Source organism: Myxocyprinus asiaticus, chromosome 20 (genome assembly GCF_019703515.2).
Source record: "Myxocyprinus asiaticus isolate MX2 ecotype Aquarium Trade chromosome 20, UBuf_Myxa_2, whole genome shotgun sequence".
Classification (NCBI taxonomy): domain Eukaryota; kingdom Metazoa; phylum Chordata; class Actinopteri; order Cypriniformes; family Catostomidae; genus Myxocyprinus; species Myxocyprinus asiaticus.
In genome coordinates, this window is record NC_059363.1 from 18,987,103 (window position 1) to 19,011,246 (window position 24,144).

Below are 24,144 nucleotides of genomic sequence, written 5' to 3' on the forward strand. Positions count from 1 at the left end.
TATGATGAAGTTAATTTACAGATCTGATTTTTTAGAATTTGTTGTCTTAATTGTACATACCTCTGTAAATATTTGCTATTTGATGTTAGAATGCTAGACTACTTTCTCCAAACCAGATTTTTGTTTTATACTTTCCCCCCATTATTTTAGCTAAAAAGTTAAAAGTACAATTACAGTAAATATATAAATATTATATATATATATATATATATATATATATATATATATATATTGAAGGGGAAAAAATAATAATTTGTACAATTTTCAAGGATGTTGTCTTTGGCTACAATGTAAATAATTTTACCTTGAATAAATACTTGCTACTTTCAGTATTTAGTTGACTGTGTTTTACAATGTCAGACTGTTTTTCCAACAGTGATGTTTATTATTTTTTCAACCTGCATAAACACAAATGTTTAGAAAATCAGAAAATTCACACTAATGTAATTAATATCTCATCAAGTGTCATGCTTGGATTTAATGCACAGCAACAGCAATTGAACAACCAGTAAGAAACTGAAAACCATAATCCCTTGTCAGAAAATGTTGTTGAACTATGAATTTTAAGTTGGGAAGCTATATATGTATATTTTCTTTGAGTTGATTAAGGTCTTTGCATAATATTGTGCTCTTGAGCCTGTTTACATTTGTGCGACAACCTGACTTGAGGGCCTATATACAGTTGAAGTCAGAAGTTTACATACACTTAAGTTGAAGTCATTAAAACTCATTTTTTAACCACTCCACAGATTTAATATTAGCAAACTATAGTTTTGGCTCCAAGTTGTCTAGGACATCTACTTTGTGCATGACACGAGTCATTTTTCCAACAATTGTTGACAGACAGATTGTTTCACTTTTAATTGACTCTATCACAATTCCAGTGGATCAGAAGTTAAGCAGCTTGGAAAATTCCAGAAAGAAGTCTCTAGAATTCACTCCGAATGGTGCCAAAAACAAAAAACATCCAGTGAGCAGCAATTCTGTGGACAGAAATGCCTTGTTGATGAGAGAGGTCAACAGAGAATGGCCAGATTGGTTCGAACTGACAAAGTCTACGGTAACTCAGATAACCGCTCTGTACAATTGTGGTGAGAAGAATAGCATCTCAGAATAGGGTTGGTGCTGTTTTGACGGCACGAGGGGGACCTACACAATATTAGGCAGGTGGTTTTAATGTTGTGGCTGATCGGTGTACAGTGCATCCGGAAAGTATTCACAGCGCTTCACTTTTTCCACATTTTGTTATGTTACAGTCTTATTCTATAATGGATTAAATTCATTATTTTCCTCAAAATTCTACAAACAATACCCCATAATGACAACATGAAAGAAGTTTGAAATCTTTGCAAATTTATTAAAAATAAAAAACGAAAACAAAAATCACGTACGTAAGTATTCACAGCCTTTGCTCAATACTTTGTTGAAGCACCTTTGTCACCAATTACAGCCTCAAGTCTTTTTGAGTATGATGCTACAAGCTTGGCACACCTATTTTTGGGCAGTTTCTCCCATTCTTCTTTGCAGGACCTCTCAAGCTCCATCAGGTTGGATGGGGAGCATCGGTGCACAGCCATTTTCAGATCTCTCCAGAGATGTTCAATCGGGTTCAAGTCTGGGCTCTGGCTGGGCCACTCAAGGACATTCACAGAGTTGTCCCGTAGCCACTCCTTTGTTATCTTGGCTGTGTGCTTAGGGTCGTTGTCCTGTTGGAAGATGAACCTTCACCCCAGTCTGAGGTCCAGAGCGCTCTGGAGCAGGTTTTCATCAAGGATGTCTCTGTACATTGCTGCATTCATCTTTCCCTCGATCCTGACTAGTCTCCCAGTTCCTGCCACTGAAAAACATCCCCACAGCATGATGCTGCCACCACCATGCTTCACTGTAGGGATGGTATTGGCCAGGTGATGAGCGGTGCCTGGTTTCCTCCAGGCATGACGCTTGCTATTCAGGCCAAACAGTTCAATCTTTGTTTCTCATGGTCTGAGAGTCCTTCAGGTGCCTTTAGGCAAACTCCAGGTGGGCTGTCATGTGCCTTTTACTGAGGAGTGGCTTCCGTCTGGCCACTCTACCATACAGGCCTGATTAGTGGAGTGCTGCAGAGATGGTTGTTCTTCTGGAAGGTTCTTCTCTCTCCACAGGGAAACACTGGAGCTCTGTCAGAGTGACCATTGGGTTCTTGGTCACCTCCCTGATGAAGGCCCTTCTCCCCGATCGCTCAGTTTGGCCAGTCGGCCAGCTCTAGGAAGAGTCCTGGTGGTTCCAAACTTTTTCCATTTATGGATGATGGAGGCCACTGTGCTCATTGGGACCTTCAATGCTGCAGAAATTGTTCTGTATCCTTCCCCAGATCTGTACCTCGATACAATCCTGTCTCGGAGGTCTACAGACAATTCCTTGGACTTCATGGCTTGGTTTGTGCTCTGACATGCACTGTTAACTGTGGGACCTTATATAGACAGGTGTGTGCCTTTCCAAATCATGTCCAATCAACTGAATTTACCACAAGTGGACTCCAATCAAGTTGTAGAAACATCTCAAGGATGATCATTGGAAACAGGATGCACCTGAGCTCAATTTTGAGTGTCATGGCAAAGGCTGTGAATACTTATGTACATGTGATTTTTTTTTCGTTTTTTATTTTTAATAAATTTGCAAAGATTTCAAACAAACTTCTTTCACGTTGTCATTATGGTGTATTGTTTGTAGAATTTTGAGGAAAATAATGAATTTAATCCATTTTGGAATAAGGCTGTAACAACAAAATGTGGAAAAAGTGAAGCGCTGTGAATACTTTCCGGATGCACTGTATATAGACTGTGTACAGGGTTGGGAGGGTTACTTTTGAAATGTATTCCACTACAGATTACAGAATACATGCTGTAAAATGTAATTTGTAACATATTCCATTAGATTACTCAAGGTCAGTAACGTATTCTAAATACTCTGGATTACTTCTTCAGCACTGGTAGATTTTTTCACTTGTTTTGACTATAAAAACTCTGCCAGTACAGTAAGACAAAATACACGTTAAAAAGACATTCTCTGAAAAACCTAAATATCTTATGCAGTGTTGTTTCTAAAACAAGATAAAACAAATTGATCTTATTTTAAGGATTTTTAGATATTTTTACAGGAAAACAATACACAAATTATTATCAAGAATAAGATTTTTGCCCTAATATCAAAGGTCTTACTAGAAAAAAATAAATTATGATCCAACGTGAATTTTCTTGATAAAAAAATATGATCATGCCTGATAACATGTGCATGTAAAATGGCTAGAAATAGCATTTTAGCTTAGCGTAAAGCTGACAATTTACACAAGGTTTATTTCTGTTTCTTTTGCTCCAAACTTACTTCAAATATACTTCTCTGTCTGCTCATATAAATGTTACACATCATAAGAAAGTGTTTCACCGCTGTTCAAATGCACTTTGGATCGCATCATTTATATGTATAAATGTTTTTCATCTGAAAGGACTAAATATTAAATGAAACAAATGACAATAAAATGCAAAGTAATCTCTTCAGTAATCAAAATACTTTTTGAATGTAACTGTATTCTAATTACCAATGATTTAAATTGTAGCTGTAGTAGAATACAATTACTTATATTTTGTATTTTAAATACGTAATCCGTTATTCCCCAACCCTGACTGTGTGTATATATATATACAGTTGTGCTCAAAAGTTTGCATACCCTTGGAGAATTGGTAATATATGTACCATTTTAAAAGAAAACATGAGTGAGCAGGCAAAACACATTTCTTTTATTTCTTATGGGATTCATATTCAACTGTAGGTTATAACAGAATGGCAGAATCATAAAACAAAACATGGCAACAAAGAAAAAAATGAAATGACCCCTGTTCAAAAGTCTGCATACCCTTAGTTTTTAATACGGTGTATTGCCCCCTTTAGCATCAATGACAGCGTGCAGTCTTTTGTAATAGTTGTCTATGAGGCCCCAAATTCTTGCAGGTGGTATAGCTGCCCATTTGTCTTGGCAAAAAGCCTCCAGGTCATGCAAAGTCTTTGGTCGTCTTGCATGAACCGCACGTTTGAGATCTCCCCAGAGTGGCTCTATGATATTAAGGTCAGGAGACTGTGATGGCCACTCCAGAACCTTCACCTTTTTCTGCTGTAACCACTGGAGAGTCAACTTGGCCTTGTGCTTAGGGTCATTGTTGTGCTGGAAAGTCCAAGAGCATCCCATGCGCAGCTTTCGTGCAGAAGAATGCAAATTGTCTGCCAGTAATTTCTGATAACATACTGCATTCATCTTGCCACCAATTTTCACAAGATTCCCCATGCCTTTAGAGCTCACACATCCCCAAAACATCATTGAGCCACCACGATGCTTCACAGTGGGGATGGTATTCTTTTCACTATAGGCCTTGTTGACCCCTCTCCAAACATAGCGCTTATGGTTGTGACCATAAAGCTCTGTTTTGGTCTTGTCACTCCAAATTACAGTGTGCCAGAAGCTGTGAGGCATGTCAAGGTGTTGTCAGGCATATTGTAACTGGGCTTTTTTGTGGCATTGGTGCAGTAAAGGCTTCTTTCTGGCAACTCGACCATGCAGCTCATTTTTGTTCAAGTATCATCATATTGTGCTCCTTGAAACAACCACACCATCTTTTTCCAGAGCAGCCTGTATTTCTCCTGAGGTTACCTGTGGGTTTTTCTTTGTATCCCGAACAATTCTTCTGGCAGCTGTGGCTGAAATCTTTCTTGGTCTACCTGACCTTGGCTTGGTATCAAGAGATCCCCGAATTTTCCACTTCTTAATAAGTGATTGAACAGTACTGACTGGCATTTTAAAGGCTTTGGCTATCTTTTTATATCCTTTTCCATCTTTATAAAGTTCCATTACCTTGTTACGCAGGTCTTTTGACAGTTCTTTTCTGCGCCCCATGGCTCAGTATCTAGCCTGCTCAGTGCATCCACGTGAGAGCTAACAAACTCTTTGACTATTTATACACAGACACTAATTGCAATTTAAAAAGCCACAGGTGTGGGAAATTAACCTTTAATTGCCATTTAAACCTGTGTGTGTCACCTTGTGTGTCTGTGACAAGGCCAAAACATTCAAGGGTATGTAAACCTTTGATCAGGGCCATTTGGGTGATACATTGTTTTTGTAATGCTATTTGTTAAACAAGAGACCACAATAAAACCAGACTGACATACCTACAGTATATTCAGGCAAGTGTCAACTATATAATACAGAAAGATTTTAATTGAAGGTTTGAACTATGTTTTCAGGACAAGGATGTCAGGTCGAGGCAAGTTGTCACATTTTTATTGGGGTACATTGTCACGTATTTTAAATATCATAAATTTATCATAACTGATAAAGTAAAACATTTTAATGGCCTAAACTATTACAAATGTTCAATACCTTTTTTCAGCAGCACACACAGTAGGTTTTGCACAGATCTGTATGTAACAGAGTTCCATTTATTGGTTTATGCCTGATTTCCAAAAATATTCTGTTTTGGTGTCACCTTGTTACAGTATACCTATTTTATTTTGGCATAACTCTGTGTACTAGTCGGAGTTGTCAAAGCAGGTTTCCAGCAGAGGGCGCATTGGCTCAAGATAAAGGCCTTCCAAAAAGTGCTATTTGTTGTCTAGGGGCTCTTTGCTAAACTGCTGAAGCATGATGCCCGCCTTGACATTTGTTTTCTTATTATTATTTTTTAATTACATTTTTTTTTTTTAACATTCTATCCAGCTGACTACAATGGCAACAATGCATTTTTATAATTTGTGTTTCGTTTCAGGTTTGTTTTTGAAGGAGCAAGACGGTAGAAGAAGGGGCTCACCTCACAACTTAAAATCAAATCTTTAAACACTTATCTCAAAACAAGTAACGTACAACATTAGAGATATATTCGTTTGGAATATCACCATAATATCAACAAGTCTAAGCAGAAAAGTAGTATACTCATAGACAGTTTTTGGGGTCACAAATCAGCGTTGTTTCCAGACGGTGAGGCAGAAGATCAAAGCGGTTTTCAGCTGGCAGTGATATAAAGTCCAGGGGTACCGAACCTGTCACTGAGGACAGTGTTCCTAATTTTCTGCAGGCACAGTCCTGATAAGACTCATTCTTGCACTCTCAGATGGAATGACACCTCTGGAACACCTGCTTCCCTTCCTGTGCAGGACTCTGAGGAGAAGGTGAGCTTACAGTGTCACACAAGCGCCTGTTTGCTCACTTGTTTGGATCAGATATTGTGCTGCAGAGCTAGGAGCTTGTTCTGACCTGTTTCTCACCGGTCACTGTTAACCTGCTCTGAGTTTCAACAGCAAAAATTCTCTTAGGCGCTGCTGTTTGCAGGCTACTATTGGTCTTTGCACCGTGGGGAGTAGCTGCAACTTGCATATCATAGCATTGATTTGTATGAATTTTAAGAGTTCTCTCAGGCAGTTATTTTTCCAAACTGTGGATCCTGTGTAAAATCATAATCCGTTTGGCAGATACTCAATGGGGAAGACAGTCTCGCGCATGAATAGCTATCCGAGTTTCTAATTGTTGGCCATTTTCATTGGCAAGTTCAAACTGAGGTTGGCTTCAGTCTTGGGGGTTTGTGCTCCATTACTGCCCTGCCCCCTTTGTAGCTAATAAATTACAATGTTTACATGGTATCACACATAATAATAATAAAACCTTAAAAAACCTTTTACCCACACCTATCACATCACTTTAGAAGACATGGATTTAACCACTATGGTCATATAGATTACTTTTATGCTGCCTTTATGAGCTTCAAAGTTCTTGTCACCATTCACTTACATTGTATGAACCTACAGAGTTGAAATATTCATTTTAAAATCTTTGTTTGTGTTCAGCAGAAGAAAGAAAGTTATACATACCTGGCTGGGATGACAGGGTGATTAAATAATGAGAGAATTTTCATTTTTGGGTGAACTAACCCTTTAAGAACCCCCCCCCCCATTTGTTGTGTAGTCATGCAGTTAATTCCTGGAACACTAGAGGGGTTGTATCATTACACTTATTATGGAGTCTGCCATTGCTTCCAATTTTAGATTCCAATCTATAATCATCCATTTAAGGAGTCCATTTAAGTAGTCATCCATCCATCCATCCCCTTTCCTTTCCTTTCCTTTTCCTTTATGTAGCGTGTGGCATGTGTGATGGCACCTGGGGCGGTATGAACGATTACTATTCCACCAACCTCCCACTAGGGGTGTCTAATTCAATTACTTTTCAGCACACCTCAAATGGGAACACCAGCAGGTGCACCGAGCCGGCAAGACATGGGCCAATCAGAAGATAACCAGGGTACGTGAAGGAGGCAAAATGTACACATACACTCAACAACTGACTTTAGTGAAATAACTGATTTGTATTGAATAATTTGAATAAAATAAACATCACAGATAAAAACAAAAGACAATACAACAAATGGATCTTAAATAAAATAATACAATAAACAATTTGATATTTAAATTCATTAATAGACTTTGTTCTGTTTCCTTTTCACAAATTTATCTTCCTTTTAGTTATTTCAATTCAATGTTCTTTCTCTTCAAATTCTGCTAATCTAATCACACCTATTTAGTTTAGTGAAAGCTAATAAAATGGTTTTCCTATCTATTATCAAATTTAACTATTTTGTAACTCTTTTTCCATATAAACTCAAAACGTAATTAAAACCAACAAATAAAATTACAGTTACCTATTAATTACCTATACAATTAAAATAAACAATTATACAATTAAACAAACAATAATCAATCAACTGAATTACCAAATGTACTAAATTCAGAGTTCTTCAAGAATAAACATTCAGTGGTGGCCTAGGTAGCTCAGTGGTAAAAGACGCTGGCTACCACCCCTGGAGTTGGCTAGTTTGAATCCCAAGGTGTGCAGTGTGACTCCAGCCAGGTCTCCTAAGCAACCAAATTGGCCCGGTTGCTAGGGAGGGTAGAGTCACATGGGGTAACCTCCTCTGGTCGCTATAATATGGTTCGTTCTCGGTGGGGCTATGTCTCCGTGGCAACACGCTCAACAAGCCACATGATAAGATGCGCAGGTTGATGGTCTCAGACGCGGAGGCAACTGGGATTCATCCTCCGCCGCCCGGAATTGAAGCGAATCACTACGCAACCACGAGGAAAAAGCGCACTGGGAAATGGGCATTCCAAATTGGGTGAAAAAAAAAAAACGAATAAACATTCAATAAATGTCCAGATTCACAAATACCTCGACCTTTTCGTTGTCGAATGAATTAAAAGTAGAGATGAATTGAAGATTATTCGGAAATCCACAAACAGAAGATATTCACAGTTCAGATAAGACTCTTGGGTTTTTGGCTCGCCATCAAACTTTCCAGAAATTTCGTCCAGAAACATCCACAATGAAATGTTCACTATCCTCTTTGAAAACGTGGTACAACTTGAACAAAACACATATATACAAAAACTGGCCTGCACAAAGCAGGAAAACATTCACAGAAATATTTTCCTAACATCTCAGACAATTATTTTAACTTTCTTAACTTACAATACATGCATTAGCTTTAGCTCTAAATGCTATGCCTCATGGTACCATTTACACAACACAGATTCTCAACTAAGTTTACTCAAACAAGTTTACGTTTCTGATTCTCATCTATATTTAGAATAAAAGATTAAACTTACCGATTTCCTCGATAATTAACTAAACTTGTTCTTTTCTTCCAGGTTTTATCCGGATGAACAGTGAAATAATTGACTTCATCAATCAGCTTTATCTCGATTGGACATCAAGATTCACTCTCAGGTAAATATTTTTTCTCTTTTTCTAGAGCTTTAGTTTAAGATTAAACTAATCTTTTCTATTTTTCAGACTTTTGCTGCTATAAATTCCTAACAGCGCAGTTGATCGGCATCTCGTTGTTCTTTGCTTCATCGTCTGTCTGCATAACTCTAGGGTGGAGTCAGCGGCTACAGCAGGATTGGATGATTGGATAAATCACATTTGCAGTGCTGATCCAGACTCTTATTGGTCAAGTTTATCTGCAATATATTTTTTTTACATATATTTGCAAGTATTAATAATAAATATAAAATTTTGCATATTTTTCTGACTCTTTGGTTTTCATTCTGTTTCTAGTTACTTGTCTTTAGTGTCTTCACATATTTTAGTTAAATATGCACTTTAGTTAGTTTTAAGCTTATAACTTAGAATACAATTTACTCTGATTTTACATCTGGGTTACATTTACCTTACCTTTCCTGTCCACCCCATTATTGTAAACATTTTAACCAAAGTAGCTCTATTACAGAAGAAAAACTTCAATATCCTCTTCTCCTGAGTCCCAGGACATATTGGTCTGGTTGGCAACTAGACAGCAGACACTGCTGCTAAGGAGGCCATCAACCTGGAAATCTCTGAATGTCAAATGCCACCCTTCACATCCTTAGATCATTAATAAGCACATATCTGTAACAAGTGGCAGATGGTATGGGATGAATGCAACAATAATAAGCTATGAAATAAACCCCAGTTTAAGAAGATTCTCTTCAAACTTCAAGTCTAGGCATGATCAAGTCATGTTCACTAGGTGCCGTCTGGGTCATTCAAGACTGGGGCCGGATGTAGGCATGGGCAGCGGTGGGCTGAGCCCACCCAAATGAGAGTCTTGCCCACACAATCAAACATTTGGGAAACACGGTTTTGAATAAAAAATATATATTTTTCCAATTTGTGCATTGGTTAAAAGCAATATGGGGCGGGCTGTGTGTTGCAAACACTGAGGGTGGGCTGTAGACTGTCCAGCCAATCACAAAACAGCACCAGAAATGTGTAGTGTTTTTCTATTTTTGTCATTGGCCGAAAGCAACAAGAAGCGGCTGCTGCAAACCAGAGAGTCCGAAACGTTACGCGAGCAAGAATTGTAATAAAATATATTTTTGTGTAATGTATAGGTTTTTAATGCCCATAAAGAAGCCTGGTGCTGTCTCAGTGTGCTGTGACCATGTGGCTACTGTTAATGTATCACAGGTTCTCTCTTATCAAATATCTCCCTCTCCCTCCAAATCAGCTACCCAAAATCACGCTGCAGGTGTTCGTGAAATACTGGACATGAATTATAAAGTAGAGGTCTGTGCGGAATGGATTTTTCAGACCCGCTCCCGAGAGATTCTGTCCCTCTCCCACCAATGTTTTTTTTAATATTTTGTCCCGCTCCCGCCTGCAACTTTCACGTTTTGTCCCGCTCCCACCAGCAAAAGCCCGAAGGTAGTGCGCAAATTTTTCAGTCCCACTCCCGTAAGATTCTGTCCCATTCTGGTATCATAGGCTATTTCCCTATTCCCTATTTCCAATTCCCAATCTGAAAAAAAACAAAAAAAAAAAAAAAACAGGTAGAGTGAACAGTAGTGTTATCACTCTAACATTGCCAAATATCTGATTGACCTTTGGCTGCTTTCAAAGTTTTGTTTGTACCTTTTTTTAATAAAGCATTAACATCCATAGCACTAAGGGACTTTCTGCTGCATGGAGCACAAATAACACTCTGTACCTTAAATACATTAAATAAATCTAGTTTATTTTTTAAATAGATTTATATTTTGCGGGAGTCATGCGGGTCATTTCTTTCTCCCGTTTCCACGCACATATCATCCCGCCTGCGCCTGCACCTGCACTCAGCAATCAAATTTGTCCTGCACCGCACTGATTGAAGGACGTGTGCTTCTGTTTTCCCTGTTGTTAATTCGGTGTCGATGAGAGATGCTGTCTCCACGCGTCTTACATCTCTTATGCATCTTTTTACAGTGCTGTGATAGTTTTTTGTTTATTGTTTGACATTGCTTTTTAAACTATTTTTGCCATGAAAATAACCTTTGGTGCTTACATGGCATTACTTTCCATCCATCCATCCATCCATCCAAATTCCTGTGTTCCCCAAATTACTTTACACATAGTTTCACTGGTAAAAAATATCAATACACTTTGCTATCCTACAAAGGCCATACTCATTAACTAACATTGAAACAGAGAAAAATGGCTTGAATTATTTTGATGTGGATTTTGTTGTTACTGCATTTTCACACAATGGTTACTCTGAATTTCAGCATATGAGACAAACTTGTCTGTTACTGGACAAATCATAAGAGACCGGTTTCAGTCAGAACTCAATTTTGCGTTTTGCCTTAGTAGGGCAGTACCATTGCTTATTACTAGTGCCCGACCGATATATCAGTCGGCCGATATTATCGGGCGATATTCGCCTTTCACCGATATATCGGTAGCGGCATATATTTTACTGATATACGCTGATATGAAAACTTTTTTTCAGAACATATTATGCAGAAAACATTGCTTTAGAATTGGTGTTATAGCGTAGTTTGTCCAGCAGAGCGCGCTCCGACTCCATTGTTTGCAGAGCTGAACTGATGGTGGTTCTGCAGACAGGGCGGAGTTCAGCAGTGTCATCACGGTAAGTTGTTAACTAGTCTGTTAAATACATACTGGAAACTTAATAAACCATGACCCCATCATATTCCCTTTTCAATATAACTAATATAACGTTAACCTTGTCCCTGACAACCATATCACTCATGTCTGTTTGCTTTTAGCCAGCTATAGTTTGTCAGTGCAGTCAATAATGTAGCAGATTGAAAGGTAAACATCAGAGCATCTTTTTGCAGCTCAGCAGACAACAGTGCGGTGGTGGATTTTGTCTGTTGAGTGTTGATTTCACGGTATGTTGTTACCTAGTTGGTGAGACACAGTGCTGGAAAGTAAAATAAACAACATCCATCTTTTACTCTCCATGACAACAAGCTTATAGCTAACTAGCTAATCACGTAGCTATTTTCATTGTTGTCAGCTGAGTGGAAGCTAATGAGTAAACATGTATTCACCAAACTGTTTTGTTTAGGATTCACAGTTTGGTACCCCCATCAACCGAACAATTCCAGTCGTTGTATTTACAATATGTAATATCTAAAAGTCTGATTTTCCACCGTTTAAAGTTTCCCCTGAACTTGTATAGCAGAATACGTTGTAACATGGCTGCCACTGTTTATCTCTTGTCTCCGCAGTATTAATATAGTCAGCATTTGACTGATACTAAACAGTAATACTGATGTTTATTTAGCTATTTATTTTATTTTTATTTATTCTTTATTTTAATGGTCAGCATTTGACTGATACTAAACAGTAATACTGATGTTTATTTAGCTATTTATTTTATTTTCATTTATTCTTTATTTTAATGGTCAGCATTTGACTGATGATAAACAGCACAGATGTTTATTTAACTATTTGTTTTATTTTATTTATTCTTTATTTTAATGGTCAGCATTTGACTGATACTAAACATACAGTACTGATGTTTATTTAACTATTTATTGTATTTTTTATTTATTCTTTATTTTAATGGTCAGCATTTGACTGATACTAAACAGTAATACTTATGTTTATTTAGCTATTTATTTTATTTTTATTTATTCTTTATTTTAATGGTCAGCATTTGACTGATACTAAACATACAGTACTGATGTTTATTTAACTATTTATTGTATTTTTTATTTATTCTTTATTTTAATGGTCAGCATTTGACTGATACTAAACAGTAATACTTATGTTTATTTAGCTATTTATTTTATTTTTATTTATTCTTTATTTTAATGGTCAGCATTTGACTGATACTAAACATACAGTACTGATGTTTATTTAACTATTTATTGTATTTTTTATTTATTCTTTATTTTAATGGTCAGCATTTGACTGATTCTAAACAGTAATACTGATGTTTATTTAGCTATTTATTTTATTTTCATTTATTCTTTATTTTAATGGTCAGCATTTGACTGATACTAAACAGTACTGATGTTTATTAAGCTATTTATTTTATTTTCATTTATTCTTTATTTTAATGGTCAGCATTTGACTGATACTAAACAGTACTGATGTTTATTTAACTATTTGTTTTATTTTATTTATTCTTTATTTTAATGGTCAGCATTTGACTGATATTAAACAGTACAGATGTTTATTTAACTATTTGTTTTATTTTATTTATTCTTTATTTTAATGGTCAGCATTTGACTTATACTAAACATACAGTACTGATGTTTATTTAGCTATTTATTTTATTTTTATTTATTCTTTATTTTCTCAGTGTTCATTTCTAGAATTAGTTGACAATGTATAATAATAATGTAAAATATTCTTTGATAAAAATATTTGTTTAAGAAAGCAGCATTCTGAGTAACTTTGCATAGTTATATCGGTGCAAAATCAGTGCACAATCCACATAGAAAAGGTCTGTTTTCATTCCAGCTCAAAAATGAACTATATCGGCCACCATATCGGTAATCGGTGAATTTTCCCTCTCTAAAATTGGTATCGGTCTCAAAAATCCCATATCGGTCGGGCTCTACCTATTATATTTCTGTCAAACAGAAAGAATTGTCATCATTTAATATTATATAATTACTTCTTTAAGCAGTTCCCATCTGTGTCAAATTTTAGGATCTTAATCTTATATGTTATTGATCTCTCCATCTAATATATTTCGTTTCACTCCATCCTTATTTTTCTCCTTGATATTATTTCTCTCCACTCCATCCTTGCATTCGTGGGGACTCTAATTGGTCTTTGTAATTTGCTTTAAGGCTGTAATTCTAATTTATCTAAAAGTGTATTGCTTTATTTTGTTTCTTAGTAACGGAGGTAGTATACTTCAATCTTATGAGTCAAGTCAAATTTATTTGTATAGCGCTTTTCACAACAGCCGTTGTTTCAAAGCAGCTGTAAATGAAATTATGCTATAACAGAAAATGAATGAATATAATGCCAATATTAGTTATCTTTAGATCTATTAATGGTTAAAATTAGTAAACTAAGTGCGTGTGTATGATTATATACAAAAGACACTCTATTAGCATAACATAAATATATATAAATAAATAAAAATGTCCAATATTCTTTTGAATGTCCATGTACTAAAATAAAATATTTGATGCCATGAGTGTACCTTCATTAACTATTACTATTATTTTGAATGGCCATGGAAAATGAAGCAATGTGATAACCTGGTCGCAAAAAATAGTCCGTTAATTTACCTGATGAACTTTCACCTTTTGCTGACCCTTTATGCTTTGCAGAGCTAATGTGTGCTTCTAAATCACTTGCACCTTTATTAGCAACTGACACATAAGTGCCAGCTTTACATGTCATATATTCTGTTTCCCACGGATCTTGACCTGGATGAAAGCATGGGAATTTTTTGTGCAAATCTTCTGTAAATTTGCACTTTCGTTTGGGCATTGTTTCCACTCAGCTGTCATTTGCTGCTACTGTCAAGCAACAGTTTGATGCCGAACACAACAGCGCTTCGTGCGTTCGCAGAGAGATTGACAGGCAGGAATTTGGCCAATAGTTGCTGCAAGCCTCTTATAATCGACCAATTGGTGTGCGAGAAGGTGGGACTTACAAAGAGGGGTTAAAGCAATGCAAATATGCGTGCACACAATGAAGTATTAGACCAGATGCACATTATAATGCAACTAAAACCAAATCCCAGACATTTTCGCAAATTTAGAAATCCCGGCCGGATGCTTTTTTAAGGTCCGAAAAAGAGGACATGTCCGGGAAAAAGAGGACGTATGGTCACCCTGTATATATTTATTGTTTACCCTGTGCTTGCCATGTAAATAGCCTTGTTGCTGACATGGCATTAAAAGTTAATAAACAAACTTTCCTTTCCTTTCCTGATTTGATCTGATTTGTTCAGATCTCAAACTTTTTTTAAGTATGAGCAGTAGTAATAGTGATGCTTGCCTTAGCAAGCACCCTAACGAAACTGAGCAGCAAACTGTACCTCTTAGAGGTGATTTTACACTGATCTGTGGGCAAGTCAGATATTTCTTGGGTAATAATTAGAGTTTGTATTGAGTTAAGGGAGGCAGGCCTTGCATCAGCCTCATGAGGGTAGAATCATATTAATGTCCAGCCTTTCTGTGCATGTCTAATGAAGACTACAGAGCCTCCCCAAGGATGGCAGAGGGAATGAGACATGAATGCAGCAGCTAAACAGGTGATGCCTGCTTTTTGTGTGTGTGTGCGCATGAGAGAAAGATGGAGCTGTCTCTTGTTTGTCCTGCAGAAGGGAATAAATCAGTGTGGCCTGGCGATGAAACTTTAATGAAGAAACAGAAACAGACTCACTCAAGTCCAGCCTTATCATGCCCATCGCACACATTTAATCACTCCTTTGACCGTTTTTTTCACTTTCTCTCCTTACCTCTTTAATCAGGTAGTTTTTGACATGAGTAATAGATTTTAACATGTTAGATTATAATATGTGTGGCATGGGGCGTGGTCATGTGTCTGTCTGCAGGAGAGGGAAAGTGGGAAAGTGGTAAGACTCGTTACCTGGGCTGTAATTACTCTAACACCCATCTCTCATTACAGTGTTGGCGGAGGGAGACCTGATAAGGCACGCCAGGGCGTCAGAGTGGGAAAGAGAGAGTGGCAAGGAACTTTCGTTTGAAGGACTGGCAGCAGTAGACAGATACTGCACTGTGACGAGGAGGAGGGCGTGGCCGGGCCATGATGGAGCATGGCCGGCGCTTAATCAGTGGGAGAGCGAGATAAGGGGCAGCTGGAGATGCCAGTTCAAGAGAGAGAGACGCGTTGCATGTGTGTCTGTGTCCTTATGTTTTATGTTGTTGTAAGTTCATTTATGCATTAAAAGTTTATGTTGATTGTTCAGCCGGTTCCCGTCTCCTCCTTGCCTCCTCCTATTACAGTGGTGCCGAAACCTGGCAATGGAACTATAAGGTGCAGTCTCTGTCTACCGCTGCCAGTCCTTCTAACAACAGTTCCTTGCCACTCTCTCTCTCTCCCACTCTGACGCTCTGGCATGCCTTATCAGGGCTCCCATCACTATAATGAGAGAGGGGTGTTAGAGTAATTACAGCCCAGCTGACAAGCCTTACCGCTTTCCCTCTCCCGCAGACAGACACATGACCACGCCCCCCATGCCACAATTTGTTAGAGTGCTCAGAATGTAAATGTGTTTGCTTGTTAATGTTTTAGTACAAATAAGGTTTTAGTATATTGGTTCAGCCAAGCAGAATAGCAAACCAATAGCACTCCTCACGTGAAGTCCACATGAAACTGATGGTAGCATGTTGCTCAGCTAATGACACAATACTCTTATAAGCATTAAGAATACAGAGCAAAAACAAATATTGGGTAAGATTGTTCTTTTTTGATCACAACTGTTTTATCAGTACTTTTCCATATTGAATTAAATATATTTATATTTATAACATTTATCTCAGTATACATGCAGTGCTGCCATTGACCAAAAATATACCTTATGCGAGTAACGCATACGCAGAAGCAAATTTTTGGCCAAGACTTTACAAGTGCACTGTCCTGTTGCACATGCTTGAAGGGATAGTTCACCCAAAATCAATCAAAAATGGACCTTATTAGAGCGCCATCTTTAATTAAAAGCTGTGAGGGATAGACTTACAGTTGCTTCAAAGGGTTGTGCTGTTGTTTAAAGTGCTTTGGATCATTCCGCTGTCAAAACATAAAAATAAAATTGTTTTGACCCGGATTACTTTTTCTTTTTTACTTAATCTAATTGGAATAAAATTCCTTGACTTTGTTCACTTATGGTATCTGAAAACACACACACACACACACACACACACACACACACACACACACACACACACACAGGGGAGGACTCTCCATAGACATAATGATTTTTATACTGTACAAACTATAGATTCTATCCCCTAACCCTACCCATAAACCTAACCCTCACAAAAAACTTTCTGCATTTTTACATTTTCAAAAAAACATAATTTAGTATGTTTTTTAAGCAATTTGAATTATGGGGACACTAGAAATGTCCTCATAAACCACATTTATAGCATAATATCCTTGTAATTACCAGTTTGTAACCTAAAAAAAATTTCCTCGTAAACCACTTAAACCCACCCACAATAACCATTATCTTTACATTTTATAAGTTTTATTTCACTTTATTACACTTCTTGTGTTCCCGGTCAAAAATGACCGGCCAGATGAATGGGCAGGATACAAAAAAAGACAAAATGAGTGTTCAGGAGCCTGTCCAACCATCTGCTGAGCACAAATGTGCATGTGTGCTTGCACACATAAAGTCCTCGGACATGTGTACACACTCATACACACCCACATACATACACACCCTTTGGTTTCCTAGGCAAGCTCTGTTATTTTGTATGATTTTTACCACTGCAGGAAAGAAGTTGCCTGGGAATTCAAAGGGCTTGTGGGGATGCTTAGGGTGTGTGTGTGTGCTCAGACATGCACGCGCACACACACACACACACACACACACACACACACCTGTGGTGTTCCCAATCAGATATGACTGGCCATTAGGAATGAATGGATGAGGTTACAAAAAAGAAAATAATGAGTGTTCAGGAGCCTGTCCAACCATTAGATGTGCACATTCAATATAAGCATGCAGTCTTTGAAAATAAACACCCACCCTTTGAATCTTTGACATCCCAGGCAACTTCTGAACCTTTCTTGACTCCATAGGAACAAAAGAACATTGGGAAAAATATTATGACTATGTGTTTTGGGAACTTTCACTAATTCTCTCTCTCACACACACACACACACACACACACACACACACACACACACACACACGTGCTATGCTTATGATGACTCTCTAAGGTCATAATGATTTTATACTGTACAAACTATAGATTCTATCCCCTAACCCTACCCCTAAACCTAACCCTCACAAAAAACTTTCTGCATTTTTACATTTAAAAAAAAAAAAACATTGTTTAGTGTGTTTTTTTTTTTTTTTTTTTAAGTGATTTGAATTACGGGGACACTAGGAATGTCCTCATAAACCACATTTATAGCATAATACCCTTGTAATTACCAGTTTTTAACCTAAAAAAAAAATTCCTCTTAAACCACACACATGCACACAAACAAACAACTTCAGACCTATTCTTAACCCTACAGGAACAAAGGAAAAATAATGTGTTTTGGGAACTTTCACAATTTCACAAAGAGTAAGATCCATGTTTACTAATATACAGAGGCTTTCCCTTCAGGTCAATAAAGCCTACTATCAATTAATTCCAAACTACTTTACTGATTACTAGAAATCAGGTTAACAAAAAGATCTAATATATATAGCAATATCTAGTGAATATAAGAGATTTATTTACATTTTAATGGGCCGGTCATTTTTGAATACCACAAGTGTGATTTTCTGCCATTTTAACAAAATAAGAGTAAAATGTTCTGGTTAAACATTAAAACAAAGTAGTGTGATAAACAGGACAGAAAATTGTATGTATGGTTTGTAATATATAAAAAATATCCACAAAAAATGTTTTGTGTGAAAATGTTGCATTAGTTTAGGCCTGTTGTCAAATTCCAAAAACAGGTACAAAATCTTTTCTAGTTATTAAAAAATCAAGTTGAAAAAAATATCTAATGCAATATTTAGTGATAATATATGGATTACGTGAGATTCATAAACCATTTAAAGGGGTCGGTCATATTCCAATGATAGCCAATGAGGAAAACCGCACAAGACAAAAAAACTCCACAAAACATACACTGGTGGCCAAAAGTTTGGAATAATGTACAGATTTTGCTCTTATGGAAAGAAATTGGTACTTTTATTCACCAAAGTGGCATTCAACTGATCACAATGTATGTCAGGACATTAATTACGTGAAAATTTACTATTACAAACTACTTCAAAGAGTTCTCATCAAAAAATCCTCCATGTGCAGCAATGACAGCTTTGCAGATCCTTGATATTCTAGCTGTCAGTTTGTCCAGATACTCAGGTGACATTTCACCCCACCCTTCCTGTAGCACTTGCCATAGATGTGGCTGTCTTGTCGGACAGTCTAGCTGATCCCACAAAAGCTCAATGGGGTTAAGATCCATAACACTCTTTTCCAATTATCTGTTGTCCAATGTCTGTGTTTCTTTGCCCACTCTAACATTTTCTTTTTGTTTTTCTGTTTCAAAAGTGGCTTTTTCTTTGCAATTCTTCCCTTAAGGCCTGCACCCCTGAGTCTTCTCTTTACTGTTACACATGAAACTGGTGTTGAGCAGGTAGAATTCAATGAAGCTGTCAGCTGAGGACATGTGAGGCGTCTATTTCTCAAACTAGAGACTCTGATGTACTTATCCTCTTGTTTAGTTGTACATCTGGCCTTCCACATCTCTTTCTGTCCTTGTTAGAGCCAGTTGTCCTTTGTCTTTGAAGACTGTAGTGTACACCTTTGTATGAAATCTTCAGTTTTTTGGCAATTTCAAGCATTGTATAGCCTTCATTCCTCAAAACAATGATTGACTGATGAGTTTCTAGAGAAAGCTGTTTCTTTTTTTTGCCATTTTTGACCTAATATTGAACTTACAACATGCCAGTCTATTGCATACTGTGGCAACTCAAAAACAAACACAAAGACAATGTTAAGCTTCATTTACGAACCAAATAGCTTTCAGCTGTGTTTGATATAATGGCAAGTGATTTTCTAGTACCAAATTAGCAATTTAGCATGATTACTCAAGGATAAGGTGTTGGAGTGATGGCTGCTGGAAATGGGGCCTGTCTAGATTTGATCAGAAATGACTTTTTTCAAATAGTGATGATGCTGTTTTTTACATCAGTAATGTCCTGACTATACTTTGTGATCAGTTGAATGCCACTTTGGTGAATTAAAGTACCAATTTCCTTCCGAAACAGCAAAATCTCTACATTATTCCAAACTTTTGGCCGCCAGTGTAAGTTGTTGAAAATTAGATGTGATCTAGGAGCTATATACAGCTTTATACAGTGCATACCATTAAAGAGCCTGTAAGTCTATCCCTCACAGCCTCGTTAGCATTCAAAAATAAACAGCGATATAGTTATTTTTGTCATTAAAACAGATATGTTATTATTTAGGTACCTAGCTATAAGCATGTCGACAGTTTAACTGACTTTGAACTCTTCAACTACTATGACAGTAGTTTAAGAATGAAACCAAATAAGAACCCAGAGAATGCAATGTGCACTCGCATTGTGTAATGATGAACATAACAATGCACAAAAACAAACGAAAACTATGTTTCATTCCTTTAAATTTGTCCAAAATGAGCTACTTTAGCATGTCTCGGTATAATTTTGCTGCCTAACTTTTGCCTTCATGTCAGGAGAACGCCTGTAATGCATTAAAATGCTGTCTACGTAGGCAGCTCACTAGGTTTTGGAAGATAACTGTGTTCTCCAGGCCACAGGGCTCACTGGATAATGAGTTGTCTGAGAGCTCACTGCTAGAACATACATTGCAGAGACATAAGATACCAAAACAAAAAAAAGTCACAGAAGAATTCAATACACAGCCATATGTAGTGAAATATTAATGCAGGTGCATGAGTAGAATGTTGTCAGAAATGAGGAACTCAATTGGGTCCTGGCTGGTGTCATGATAGGAAGACAGGTCATCCTTAGGGAATGGAAGTCAGCTGGAGCACCTTCGTTTTGGGAGTGGTGCATGGAAATGGGTGGTGTGGCGGCATTTGAGGGGATGATATATAGAAGACTGGGCAACATGAGTTTATTTAATAAAAAATGGGGTAGTTATTTGGATTTTTTGGAGGGCTCTTGGGGGGAGACAGTGGAGGGAGATAGTCAAATGTGTGTGTGCATTCTTATTGTTTTTTTTGTTTTTTTTTTTATAAATACTTTCTGTTGATTTATTGTTTATCTATGTGTCATTATTAATTTACTATCAGACCACTGAGGTGCGTGTTTGTGTCGGGTGGGAAAATTCGGAGGGAAGGGTTTAAGTTAATATAATTTGATTCCGTATTTTCTGTCAGGTTTATTTAATCTGTCAATGGAATCAATAAAAAAATTTAATTACAAAAAACAAAACAAAAAAACTAAACAAAACAAAAAAGAAATGAGGAACTCAAGTCTGTACCGTACAGAGATGCCATAGCAGCTTAAGAAAGCATGGATTGTCTATCCTGAAATCAGGGCTTTGGTAAAGAGATTCCTGAAGTGGATATCTTTATATCAGTGTTTCACTGGGTTTTAATCATAAAAGAAAGTACTCAACCATGGCCTGCTCTGCTTTTAATATCCTGCCCTTTATCAGTGATGTCCATCATGCTGTGTGGTAGATAGAAAGCAGAACTGCATGCAACAGGCTTTTCATGAACTGTGGATGAAATGGTTCATAATTCAAAGCCAAAGCCAATATGTTGCATGTATCTTTGTGAGAATGATTGAATATGTTTATATGTTTGTTTTGGTGCTTGATTTCATGCATGTGTGTCAATGCATGCAGGTATTTAATAGTATTAGCTGTGACTGATAACTCAACCTCATAATGACCTTCTACTCGGTTTTTGTTGCTTGGTAGCAAGAGATGTTCTAGGATCTATTGAAGTAAACCATAAAAAAGCAGAGATGCGCACACACACACACACACACACACACACACACACACATAATTCCCCCAGATGCTTAATCTGATAAAAATTACACAGGCTAAAATGTAATTCTTCGGCCCCTTCCTCAGATGAAGGGGGTGGTAAGAGATGGATACGCCAGAAGAAAGAAAGTGAGGAAGGGGGCTTAATAGTTTGTTTCGATTTTCCCAACATGGGGACAGATTGGCTTTAGTGTGTGTATTATTGATGAAGACTAAATGAAAAATAAAATGTCTTTGTTGTTTTTTCATTCTGGTGGGGATAGAGATGAAACCATCTATCACTCTTATTCGATCATTTCTCTCTCTCTCTATATATTTTTTTTATGAAGGATGATTTTTAACCAGGTCTCATAAAATCCTGTACTTATATTTTTTGCAAAATAATTTTTTATCTTGCTCATTGTATGTACTGTATTGTGGCAGTTTCCTGGTGAAATGAACAGTAGAGACACTACAGCATCGACTTATATTTTCATTTATACAAATCACGAGGAAAACAGAAGATTATAAATACTTTTTGCCCTGTTAAACACTTTTCCCCTAAATGCTTGCTTTTTGTGCTGTTCCTCATATAATGCTATCTTACGACATCTAAACACTTTTACTAAAGTACATTTAGAAACACAAAAATAATTATTTTAAATTAGGCTTTGTTTTGAATAATTAAACAATATCTAAAAGTTATTAATAGGGATGCACAGAAACCATTTCTTCTAGAACTACACATTATAAAATAAAGTAGACAGAAAAGAATTACATAAAAAATGAATAGCCTTGTAAGAAAACCTTTATTGTTATCAGTTTTAAAATGAACCGTAATTCCAGTGAAAATTTTCATGAAACATGAAGCCAGTTTTATTGGCACTTTTTTTTCACATTGTATGTGGACCTGGAATGTGGAATGGATTCTTTAGTGGATCTCTTGTGTTCACTTTAGTTTTGATCGGAAATCAAATTGCTCAATCAATTTAAATATTATTGTAATTTGTAATATATTATTACCATCGTTATTATTAATAATAATATAGTTATATTATACAATAATAACATTTCATTTGTAATTCCTTAACCTTAAAACCCTCTGGCTTTTATTTTGGCGGAACACTCTAGGAAGAACTTGTGCTTGTCTGTGTGTTGGCTTGGTCACAGTTTTAATATGCTTCTCATCAGGTGAAATGCTCCTCGGATGCCTTTCTTAATGTTTTAAGCAAACCGAATGATCAAGCTTCTACATCTGATGTAGTTAGTGTGGAGCACTCACATATAGTGAGCCCCGCGTGTGATATGAGTGTGTGTCAACAACAGAGCAGCACTCATTCACTGAAGTGCCCTGCTCATAGACTCTATATATGCTTTTTAAACGCATCCTTTGCGATTCACAAAATTATTGTATGGCTTCAAGACTTTAAATATAATGTAGTCATACGGACTGCTATAAAGGTGCTTTTATGCTTTATGTCATTTTGGAGCTTGACAGTAATGACCATGACACACAATATCGGAGCACTGAAAAACGCTCTTAATTAATATGCTAATACTCAAGAGAGTGATCACTTCAGTTTTGGGGATGTGGATGTGCAACATAAACCATGCTTTTTCTTTATGTGAGTGTTTTCTGTTTCTGTTCAAATTTTTGGCCAAAATTTCTGCTTTTTTTTTCTCTTTCGGATGAAAACCGGAAAAAGCATTTTATGCCATTTTCGGTAAAAAAAATGAGGAGACTGAAATTTCAATACATCTCTATAAACAAGTGTAAATTGGTAATTAATACAATGAAGTAATCCAAAAGTAATTAGATTAGATTACCTCAAAAGTGTAATCTAAAAGATTGTGACTGACATTTCAGAAGTAATCTACCAAACACTGCTAGTTTGTATTAGAGGTCTTTTCAGGTCCTAAGATCTGTACCCGATCCGAATCACTTCTTACCCGAACCCGATGTGCATAAATTAATTTTAACAAAGGAAAAACCCGACCTGAGACAGACCTGATAAAATTAGACCCGAGTCTGACCCGACCTGACAACAATTTTTTCCGAACCCGACTGGACCCGAACGTAAAAGGCAGTGATGCCTTAAATAGGTGGACTGTAACTGTTGTAAAAAATAAAAAATAAAAAATAAAAAACATATATATATATATATATATATACATATATATATATATATATATATATATATATATATATATATATATATATATATATATATATATATATATATATGTATATATGTACATACAGACATATACATATACATACATATATATATATATATATACACACATATATATATATATATATATATATATATATATATATATATATATATATATATATTTTGGGAAAAAAATGTAGTACAGTTAGTCTGTAGCAACTATAATTTACTTGGAATGGAAGCGATGGACGCCTATGGCATGTCCTCATTTAGTTAGCCAAGTAAATGTGTGTTTGTAAAGATAAGAAAAACAGAAAGAAAGACAGAGTATTTTTAACACTCATTGTCCATGTTATGACTGTGTGTGTGTTTTCGAGTTTTATTTGCAATGTTTTTCTGCCTATGTGTAAGCACTTTTCAGAAAGATGCTTTATCAGAATCCAGCGAATGAAATGAGTACCTTCAT